Genomic DNA, 12,193 nt, shown 5'->3' on the forward strand with positions numbered 1-12,193 from the left:
CACCTCTCAAAGTCTTTATGCATTTTATCTGGGTGTGCTGTATGGGAAAGGGAAAACATTGTGCTTAACCATTTTGCTAGATTGAAATCTTTGGCTTGAATTATAATGGCATGAGTCTAGCGCAGAATGGAGAAAAAAATTATCTCTGCTAAGTATAAATTGTTATTTCTTTGCTGACTTAAGTGAAGACTGAGCAAAGTCAATTAAGACGTACAGCAGGGGCGACGCCAGCCTCTTAACTCGTTCACTATGTCAAAATCCCTTTTAGTCTTACAAAAAGAACAAGCACACTGAAACATTTTAACATCCACCCAACAGTCAAAGTTAATAAAATTATGTTTTTTATTAAATAATAATAAAGAACACCATCATTTAGGTGATTGGATTTTTGCTGAAAACTGTGCCCCATGCCAACTTAGTGTATTTTGGCAGAATATTACTTCAAGTCTAACACCACCAGGGTAATGAAGTGAATATTCTGGCTAACCCATCTTGTGTTTCACATGTAACTGCCAGGGCTTCTTCCCCATCACATTTTCCTGGCTTCCACGGGCCCAACCGTCTCACTATGAGAAGCCTCCTCACATGTTCGTTTTGAACCAAGACTCAAATACCTTTTACAAACTCTCCCAAGTCCAGGCAGCTGTGTCAAGATGGTTTCTTTAAACAATTTACACAAGGTGATTATGGTCGATCCCCCTCCCATCCTAACCCGCTGCCTTCCCTGTTCAGGTTGGGACATTAGAACCCTTACAGGCGTATGGGGTGAGAATATAGAGGTAAGAGCAGTGTGGGGTGTACGGGTGGAGACCAGGGGATGTAGATTTGGGACCCTAACCTCCCGTAACTGCATCTTTACTTAGCACTTAATGTGCCGTTAGGGTAAGGGCCATTTGCAATTAGGCGCTTGAGATGTGAAGTGAATTTAATGGGCTCTGTTCTAAGAGGAATGAAGCGGGACCGGATAAAGAAGGAAAATCTGGGCTACTCGACTCTTGCTGGGACAAGACAGGTAGGTCTTTGAGGACACACATGGCCGACGATCTGCCAAAAACAGTCAGTGGCCAACCATCACATGCGAGCAGTCTCCAACATTCCCAATTCTTCTAAAGTTGCGGATGGCTTTCAACCTTGAACCACTCATAACGTGAGGGAAAATTAAAGTGAAACTTAAAAAATACAAATGTGCTGTCGATTGTAGCCTGTACTGTGTGTTCCAGTGTATCTTTTAGTGAAAATTCCTGCCAATTCCTGACAGCCAAACCTGTCAGCTAAATGAAATGTTTAATGAATCATATTTGGTCACAAAAAAAGGGAGTGCAATAAATTACAACTGGTATGGAATAATACTGCCTGAGAAAGAGAATTTCCTCTGAAGTAATGACATAACTGTACAAGTCACTCAAATCAGTATAATGTGTGCTATATTACCAGTGTTGGAAATGTATTACGGTATAGCCTGTTGTAATGTCTTGAATTAGGGAGTCTCTCAGGCACAGACATGGTTGAAACCATAGAGGAGCAAACAGCGTGTTATACAGCCTGCTATGCTGTGAAAGGCGGTTGATAAGACCAACATTGCCTCGGCATGAACAGTGATACCAATCAGATTACCATGTGCCTTCAGATTTCCCAGAAAGGTTCGGTTCCCTGTAATGGTAATTGGGAGTCTATCAGTCAGGTATTAATCGTCATTTACTCAAACGCTAGGCGGTAAACCAATCCTCTATAAAAACAGACTCCTCAGCTTTCTCCAAAAAAACAGGCATCATCGATGACTCCCATGCCACTAACTCACAAAAATTTCACATTTGCCACTCTCTCCCAGAAATGTGACGCTTTGCTGCAATTGAAGAGTTCCTTTGCTTCTCAGAGAAAACAAAACCTTATTGGTTTGATGGAGTGAAGAGCTCAGGAGGAATAAAGGTGGATCCCTGTTGCCGTACACTGAATACAATGTACACATTCATACGGTTGCGCTCCCACTCAGAACATATTTTAGCCTGATTAGACTTTTAAACCGAAATCAACATAGGAGTAGCTCACGAAAACCGTTAGAATCCGTTGATGTTTGTGAGTTGCGCCGTCTTGATTTTACACACAATTAAAAAACTAGCATCTAACCAACCCTAACACAAACAAGCAGGAAAAAAATAGAGTGATTTGACTTCAGCTTTTATCGGAGTAGAATCGGCTCGCTGTAATCAAACGCTAAATGAAACACCTTAGGGTACTCGGAAAGGGTCTGAAACACTGTTTCAGTGTCTATGATAAAGCCCAGAAGGTTCTATGCACATAAATCGATAAACCTCCCAGGGTCATTCATTCAGTCTTCTCCATTAATGCAGTGGTGAATTCCGGCAGCCTAATGTCAACTGGCCTGATTGGATTTAGCATCTCATCTCAACTGGCCAACCAGGGCTTTCATTGATCACAAATGGCAAATCTCTAGAAGATCTGGATTGCCTTACAATTTCGCCAACAGGGATATGAGATGCTATTCTGGTACATATATGACTACCACTAATCTATTCTTGGATCAACCGCAACTTGTAGAGAGTAGAGCGAGACCTCTGAAGCCAAACACAGGCTTTGTGGATAGGGTCGTCAGGTAGCCTATAAACTCTATTGTATGGCAAAACAAAACATTCCTGCCAGTGCCAAAATTGTCAATGCCACAATTCTCATCCATCAAGCTAATGTTTACAAAATATGAATGAGGGTGTGGTAGAATAACAACTTGCCAATGATCCAATGCTTTCTAAATGTAAGGTTTACGACCATTGTGTGGCAATGCAATGGCTTGAGGTTGAATGTGCTTTGCTACTGCAGATAAATAACTAACATTTAGAACCATTCATAAACAGAGTTAAACGGAATGCTCCAGGAGTTAGCTGTACATTCTGACTGTGAGTGTAAGATATGTCTCTGTGTGCGCGCACACTAGGGTTCAGCGATATTTACGATTGTATCGGATATCGAAGATGATTGACAGCCATCGTCGATGGTGACAACATTGTGATGTAACAGACGATGCACTGTATAACCTATTTCAACTTGACTAGCACCACGCAGTAGAGATGACCTGGTAGCTCAAAGCAGGGCCATGCAAAGTGGCCTATTCCTTTGCAGCCTGCATAACATATCAATAAATATGTTAGAAACAATTTACAAAACGCAAGAGAACAATGTAGACAAAGCTAGGATTTTCACCAAAGCAGTGCAAATTGTCCAGTCAGAAAATGTTTTTTTTTTCTCTCTCAATGTCAGATGATCTGGTCCATATAACCAAACACCATATAGCTGACACTCTATAAAAGCCCCATTCTGTATTTTCTGTCTATTTAATATGAATGGCAATTTTTATGCATGCTGGCTTTCTCCCACCGTGCTACTTCATGATTAAACAATCATTTTAGCCAACGGAGTTCTACGGTCTCTCAGAAGGTTTTAGGTTGTTCCTGAATAACTTAAAAACATGATAGGGCTAAGGTAATAATGAGAGAGGTAGAACAAAAAAATAGCAAGATAGATTTTTTTTACGATTAGTTTGAACAAATCTTACAGTTGAGCAAAGCTTAGTCTATTACAAAATAAATGTATGCATCCCTCCTACTTGCTGTTGAAGAACATACAAAACCGACTAATTAAAATAGCTTATCAAAAGCAATAAAGGGATACTTCGGGATTTTGGCAATGAAGCCCAATGATCTCATGGATACCATTTTTATGTCTCTGTGTGCAGTTTGAAGGAAGTCGCGTAATGACCGCAGGACATTAAGGCTTGTCCGGGGCAAGTAAAAAATAAATAAATTGCTGGACAACTAGAATATAGAAGAAAAAAATATATACAAAATTGCACATAAACATTGAGTAAATTGCCCATATTCCTATAGCTTATTTCAATAAACATATTACATTTACACAAAGCAGAAGACAAAGTAAACAAAGTAGCGAAGAGTCAACAAAGCAGCGCAAAATATCCAGTCAGGAAATAAGTCGTTTTCTTTCTCTCTCTCAAATGATCTGGGCCAATAGCCGAAGTCAATTTTCTCTCCATTTGATATGATGACTGGCCTATTACACTACTCTTTCAATTTAAATCAGGGATGCAAACTGGTGCGGGCCCAAAAAGGTGACACTTTTTTTTTTTTTGCACTGAAACATGCAAAAAATCCCTGCTAGGGGGAAATGCAGGTTTTAACTAATTAAACAACAAAGAATATGATCTACATGATCAGTCTCTGTGTGTGAAATAAGTAGTTCATGTGAACCTAACTCACAGCAAAAAAAAAATGTAAAGAAAGCAATCCAATGTTATTTTCGCCTAGACATTACTAAATGACACTCAAGTCTTGAGAAAAAAAACAATACACTAATATTGCAGTTAGCCATGACAGCCTTTATAATAGAACGCTTGTGACCACACACACATATATCTAAATATTGCACTTGGGGAAAAAACATCTTAAGTAGAAAAAGAATGAAACAAATAGGCATTCCATTTTGCTATTTTATAGTGGCCACTATAGTAGACGTCGATGAAGTGCACAAGGCTACATGTGTGCAAAAATAACATTCACTGAGTAAAACATTTAATAATTCCCCCTCACTCACACAAGTGTTACTGTCAAATTCAACACAACAAAAGCAATATCTTTGGGCTACACTGCACATTATTACATTGTACACTTTCTGCCTGATGTGGACATATGTTCTACAATGTGCCAGCAGAGCATGCATGATACCCTTTGTTGGCATAATTTATCTATTTTAGGCAGAGAGTACACCTGGGATACCCCTCTTTATCCAATGTATTGAAAAAGAGGGAAAGTGTGTGGTGTTCCTTTCACCTCTATAGTGGCATCCAGTTTAAGCCAGGCCCAGCTCCACTTTACTGTTTAACAAGCAATGCCTCATTTTCACCTAATTCTCTCATTCTGAAAAATAACCAAATACTGTTAGGCTGGACAATAGAACGAGTCAAAATTCACCCAAGGCTGGAGATGGCAAAATAACGTTGGCTAAACTGGAACACTAGCCCGAGCCCAAAGCAAATTTATGGAATCAAACGTTCGCAGAGCCTGTTTTGACTGGAGCGACGTTTCGAACTCCATTTCGACTAAATGGCACAAAAAAAATGTATCCCTTTTCATATTACCACTACAATCTGTTCTTACGACGAAACAGAAAAATAACAACTCCTGTAGAAAGTAAACATCCGCACCTCAATGGTGCCAAGTGTGATTACTTCTGCATAACGAGGAAGTGGGAATAAAATGGCAACTTCTGACTAGCGTTTGATGACAACGAGATACACTGCCCAGCCTTACATAATTAGAAAAGAGGAGATTATCATGATTACCCCTTCTCAAAAAACCTACACTCGATCCCTCCGATGTCAAAAACTACAGACCAATATCCCTTCATTCTTTTCTCTCCAAAACTCTTGAGCGTGCCGTCCTTGGCCAGCTCTCTTGCTATCTCTCTCAGATTGACTTTCTTGATCCAAATCAGTCAGGTTTCAAGACTGGTCATTCAACTTCCGCACTGCTAAAGCTAACTCTCTCTCCTCTGCTCTCATCCTTCTAGACCTATCTGCTGCCTTTGATACTGTGAACCATCAGATCCTCCTCTCCACCCTCTCCGAGTTGGGCATCTCCGACGCGGCTCACTCTTGGATTGCGTCCTACCTGACAGGTCGCTCCTACCAGGTGGCGTGGCGAGAATCCGTCTCCGCACCACGTGCTCTCACCACTGGTGTCCCCCAGGGCTCAGTTCTAGGCCCTCTCCTATTCTCGCTATACACCAAGTCACTTGGCTCTGTCATATCCTCACATGGTCTCTCCTATCATTGCTACGCAGACGGCACACAATTCATCTTCTCCTTTCCCCCTTCTGATAACCAGGTGGCGAATCGCATCTCTGCATGTCTGGCAGACATATCAGTGTGGATGACGGATCACCACCTCAAGCTGAACCTCGGCAAGACAGAGCTGCTCTTCCTCCCAGGGAAGGACTGCCCGTTCCATGATCTCGCCATCACGGTCGACAACTCCATTGTGTCCTCCTCCCAGAGTGCTAAGAGCGGCGCAGGTCCTAATCCAGACACTTGTCATCTCCCGTCTGGATTACTGCAACTCGCTGTTGGCGGGGCTTCCTGCCTGTGCTATTAAACCCCTACAACTCATCCAGAACGCCGCAGCCCGTCTGGTGTTCAACCTTCCCAAGTTCTCTCACGTCACCCCGCTCCTCCGCACACTCCACTGGCTTCCAGTTGAAGCTCGCATCTGCTACAAGACCATGGTGCTTGCCTACGGAGCTGTGAGGGGAACGGCACCTCCATAATTTCAGGCTCTGATCAGTCCCTACACCCAAAGAAGGGCACTGCGTTCATCCACCTCTGGCCTGCTCGCCTCCATACCTCTGCGGAAGCACAGTTCCCGCTCAGCCCAGTCATAACGGTTCGCTGCTCTGGCACCCCAATGGTGGAACAAGCTCCCTCACGACGCTAGGACAGCGGAGTCAATCACCACCTTCCGGAGACACCTGAAACTCCACCTTTTTAAGGAATACATGGGATAGGATTAAGTAATCCTTCTAACCCCCCCCCAAAAAAAAATATATAGACGTACTATTGTAAAGTGGTTGTTCCACTGGATATCATAAGGTGAATGCACCAATTTCTAAGTCGCTCTGGATAAGAGCGTCTGCTAAATGACGTAAATGTAAATGTAATGTAAAATGGTGTCCGACTTGAAAAACAGCTAAATATACACATCGCAAGATATTTCGGGAAATACACTAGCATGCCTCTCCATAGGAAAACAATGGGGGGAGCTCAGCGTTCCCAGGGCAAAGGTATTTCGGGGCTAGCGTTTGATGACAACGGAATACACTGCCCAGCCTTACATAATTAGAAAGAGGATATTGTCATGTTTAAAATGGTATCCAATTATTTGGCGAAATTGACAGACATACCTATATTTCCCTATAGTAAACAATGGGACGACCTCAGAGTTCCATGAGTACATTTTTGTTATTTACATTTTAATTATAAACAACGTGGACCGATCTCAATTGTCAACCATAGCAAAGCAGGCATTGTGACGTAGAACAATAAGCTGGGAATAGAACGTTCAGAAGGTGAGTTAGTGCCACGGTGCTCAATAGAGCTAAGAGGAGCTGGCAGGGTGAAAAATGCCCTAAAATAAGGACTGTTTTTTCGTGATTACTTCAAAACTATGGCAGGCAGCTGGGACATATAGTAATATTATGAAACTGGGCTCCACGGTGGATGCAATTAATTAGTTTTTAATCAGAAAAAAAAAACATTGTTAAAAATGTCATGTGTCTAGCCTAATACTGTAGAGGGAAAAGATGAGTTCACAGATAGCTCGTTAACTAGTTAACATTTCACACAGATTGCCATGCTCCAGTAAGCAACTAACACGTTATAACTTGAGGAAAGGCAAGGAGTCATATAATGTTACCAGTTAATACTATAGCGAATTGGTTAGGTTACTAAAGTTAGCTCATCTAATGTTGTAACGTTAGCTAGCTAACGTTAGCTGTCTGACTTTATTAGCCAGCTAATTTTCACACCATCAACTCAATTATTTGATCAGTTAAATTGGCTAATGTTGCTCAACAGTTCTCTGTCTAGCAAACGGATCATTCGATCCAGCTAGCAAGATACTTAACAATGCTAACAATACTTGTTCCACCACGCTTTCTCCCTCACCTCAAACGTTCAAAATGCCAGTTGTTTTTCGGTTACAGCTCATGGAGTACGCTTCATCACCTTCTCACCCCCGTCTCAGTGACCAGGCTTCTCACCTACCTCTTAGTTATCGTTTAGGGGACGCGCTGCTGTAAGTTAACTGGTAAACTGCCTTTCAACTCTCCTGCTGTCTTTCCAGAGCGCGTGCTGATGCTGTAACTAGCCAAGCTCTTCTCTCTTCAGTCGCATACTGAATTCTGTTATGTGAATGATTTGGCTGAGCCTTGGATACAACCAGTATTACTCCAAAACGCACATCACTCGTTCGCATACAGCTATTTCATGATCAAACAATGAATGAATCTAACAGAGTTCAGAAAGTTGTTTTTGAATAACCCCAAATCATATGAGAGAGGAAACAATAGCAAGATATAAAAATGAGAAATTTGAACAAACCTTAGATTTGAGCATTGCATTATAAGGCAGAAATTATGCATGCGAGGCCGAAAGAAAATCTCTCCTTGCCGTTGCGAAACAAACGACCAAAATTAGAAATTGAAGTAATTTTTCCCAAAAAATTATTCTAATGGAAGCTTAGGCTATAGCTGAGGAAAATATATGAAAGAAATGATATTTCCTTATTATTCTAGCAATATGCAACCTACCTACAAAGCATATAAACTCAGCAAAAAAAGAAGTCCCTTTGTCAGGACCCTGTCAAAGATGATTCGTAAAAATCCAAATAACTTCACAGATCTTCATTGTAAAGGGTTTAAACACTGTTTCCCATGCTTGTTCAATGAACCATAAACAATTAATGAACATGCACGGTAGGCAATTAAGGTCACAGTTATGAAAACTTAGGACACTAAAGAGGCCTTTCTACTGACTCTGAAAAACACCAAAAGAAAGATGCCCAGGGTCCCTGCTCATCTGCGTGAACGTGCCTTAGGCATGGTGCAAGGAGGCATGAGGACTGAAGATGTGGCCAGGGCAATAATTTGCAATGTCCGTACTGTGAGACGCCTAAGACAGCGCTACAGGGAGACAGGACGGACAGCTGATCATCTTCACAGTGGCAGACCACGTGCTCTTCACTGACAAGTCGTGGTTTTGTCTCACCAGGGGTGATGGTCGGATTTGCGTTTATCGTCGAAGGAATGAGCGTTACACCGAGGCTTGTACTCTGGAGCGGGATCGATTTGTAGGTGGAGGGTCCGTCATGGTCTGCGGCGGTGTGTCACAGCATCATCGGACTGAGCTTGTACAAGGCAGGTGCCTTGGTGGATGAGTGGGCTAGGCTAACATCTCACAGTAAGAACTGGCAAACCTGGTGCAGTCCATGAGGAGGAGATGCACTGCAGTACTTAATGCAGCTGGTGGCCACACCAGATACTGACTGTTACTTTTGATTTTGACCCCCCCCCCCTTTGTTCAGGGACACATTATTCCATTTCTGTCTTGTTCAGAACTTGTTCAGTTTATGTCTCAGTTGTTGAATCTTATGTTCATACAAATATTTACACATGTTAAGTTTGCTGAAAATAAACGCAGTTGACAGTGAGAGGACGTTTCTTTTTTTGCTGAGTTTAGTAGCCTAGGCCTAAAGACAGAGCAGGATGAGGCAAAAATGCAAATCAGTTTATAATGATAAAAAAATGCAAATAATTATAATTATCCAGTTTTGAGGACTGCACAATTGCTCTGCAGCCCATGATGATTTACAACCCATCACAAGAAGCACAGCCAGCGAGCCTCGCTGACTGTAACTTGCTCCATCTGCGCGCTTCATCCCACACAGACACAAATATAACCAGATAGGAAATGTGTAGTAGCCTAGGCCTTTGTACCACAGCTCCACCAGAGTGGAATAGGCTATTCATATATTTTGTCACAAGCTAGGTTTCCATCCAATTGGCGACAGATTTTTATGGAAATATTCTAAAATTTACACCAACGATGTGTTTCCATCAAATTTACTTGTTGCAGATAAAAGGCTAAGTACGCGCTGTTGGTTACAGCGCACGTATAGCCTACGTGATGAGATGCTGTTGGCTATAGCGCACATATAGCCTACATGATGAGATTATGACAAAAGAGAGACTTTTTCATAGTCAAACGGCAGCCAAGCATCTATTATAATGTCACCAGAATAAGACCCTCGATATTTAATGGAAATGAACATCAAGCGCATCACCTTGCACTTTCATCACCCTGTGAAGTTCATCCTAATTTATTTAATCTGTAACCTAACAGAAAACATGCTTTCCCAATCAGTGGTAGTGGGTGGCTCACATGGCATCGCATGACTTCAAGTTTACTTCGATATGATGGTTATTATATCAATACTTGAGCATGAAAGCATTTCCACCAACATTTTTCACATAATTAATTTTAGACACAAAAAGATCCCACCGTGTGTAGCGTATTTTGTTTTGAGGAACATTTGGACATTTTACCGAAAAATGTTCTGTTTCCATCAGAACTGTCATTTCATTTTTTTTTTTATCCGACATGTACTTTACTATCATAAAAAGGTTGGATGAAAACCTGGATAGTGTCATGGTTACTCTCCTCCCTCGCCCGTCTATGCGAGTTTGAGCTAGCAGTCTTTTTCTGGGGGGGGGATCTTTCAGATCCCTCCTATGTAATTCACCATTTTTTTGTCACCATTTTGAGCGATGGTGTTAAAGTATTATTTTTGGGGTGCCGACTTCAGCTTTCAGACAAGTAAAGAATCTGTCCTACTTGTCCAAAGTGGCAGAAAAGGTTCATGTCAAGCCCTATCAGAGCCATGGTCTTGTGCCTTGCACACAAACAACATAAATAGGCTTAACAAAAATCCATTACTAATATATTTTTTTCTTTTTTCTGACCCGTCTCATCCATCTTTGAAGAGAATGTGGCCATCTTTGAAGAGAATGGGGTCATATCAACATTTCAGGTCATTCTAGAAGAATTCATCCACTTGCACCAGGTCAGAGGCTTTAATATCATTATAGAATAATTGTACAGGCGACACGCTAGCAGATACCCATAAACTTCCAATCATTGCGATAATGCTAATTAGCATTGGCTCACAAAACGACCTCCTACTTCCTTCATACTGGACACAGAGACTTAAAAATGGTATCCACGAGTTCATCGGACTCTGGGGAAGTAGATAAATGGCCTCATTGCCAAAATCCCAAAGTATCCCTTTAAGACAATATTTCCCAAATAGGCTTATTTGATAACTGTTTGTCCTAAAGTTGCAGCTTTCAAATGGGAACAATTGTGAAAGTCAGAGTCTATAGGTGATTCTCTATCACAGCTTTATTTTGAATGACATCGCACCAACCCTAGTGCACACCTCATGTTTCATTTCACCAGACATCCAGATGGTGTCTGACGCTTAGAGAACAGGAAAGACAAAAAAGCACAGTAGCACCAGATCAATCCATCCTGTCCCTTCCACTCTCAGCCTCCAGAGATGGCCAGTGAAGTGGCACACATAGTAGGTGAAAGAAGCAGGGAAACACAAAGGTTAATGAAACCAGTACATTTTTGCAATGCCAAAAAGCAGATTTGATTCGCTTTGTCAATTCATATGATTAAAATGTGCCATGAAAAGCACCTGTGTAGTGTTTCTTTCCACAAACAGACATAAGAAACTTTTGCAGCTCTTCTCTTTGTGCACCATCAATCCCACTCCAATTAGAAATGACTGCAGACTTAATCAAGAGTTGAAAGGGCTGAAAATCTAAGTGAAAACATGTCCATTGTTATTCTGTATAGCTAGAAGATATCTAAAGAATTGGGCATGTCATGGTCTGAATATCTAAGTAAGCTGAAACTTCAAATTGCATTTATTTCAAGAATGTTTTCTAGTAGCATCCGCAGCGTTGGCCTAGCAAAGTGGAGAACAGATGTCTGTGAGGTGCTAGCAGCAAGTCTCTCAGCAACTCCTTACATCAGAGGATCAGGAGCATCCAAGTGATCCACACAGGAATCAGGAATGACCTTTAGCTGAAATTAAAAGGCAATCGCTTGGCCAGTGGAGGTAGGGCAGTCCTTAACACCAGTGGTCATGAATTAGAGCACTATCAAAAATGTATCTGCCTGGTATCGGAGTGAGATGAAACGTTCTCGGGCTCCCGTGAATTGAAATGTTAAACAGGCTCTGAAAGGGAGCTTATAAAATACCTTGTCTGGTCCAACTCCTGTCTAGACACCTGAGGTGCATTAGGAGCACAGTATACTTCATGAACATCATATTTATACTCATCTTCATGGCTTTTCATCTGGTTTTAAAAGCAATGCAACAAGACAGCAGTGGAAGTAATATAAGCATGCAAGGAGATGCTAGGTGTATGTATATCAATACTAATAAAAATGGTTGGCTGTGCAATTTCTAATATACCCGTTTAAGGCAATTCTTTCTATCATGTTATCTTTGATTAAAAAAAATGTCAATGAACGTTTGAGACT

The 12,193-nt window shown here is 41.4% G+C and overlaps 1 protein-coding gene across 1 annotated transcript in view; it reads right to left on the reverse strand.

Annotated features, from left to right (window-relative positions):
- LOC106613492 (26S proteasome non-ATPase regulatory subunit 1) overlaps positions 1-12,193 on the reverse strand; it is a 113,394-nt gene that overhangs the window by 49,778 nt on the left and 51,423 nt on the right. The window lies entirely within an intron of this gene.

The sequence above is a fragment of the Salmo salar genome, chromosome ssa10, assembly GCF_905237065.1.
Source record: "Salmo salar chromosome ssa10, Ssal_v3.1, whole genome shotgun sequence".
Classification (NCBI taxonomy): domain Eukaryota; kingdom Metazoa; phylum Chordata; class Actinopteri; order Salmoniformes; family Salmonidae; genus Salmo; species Salmo salar.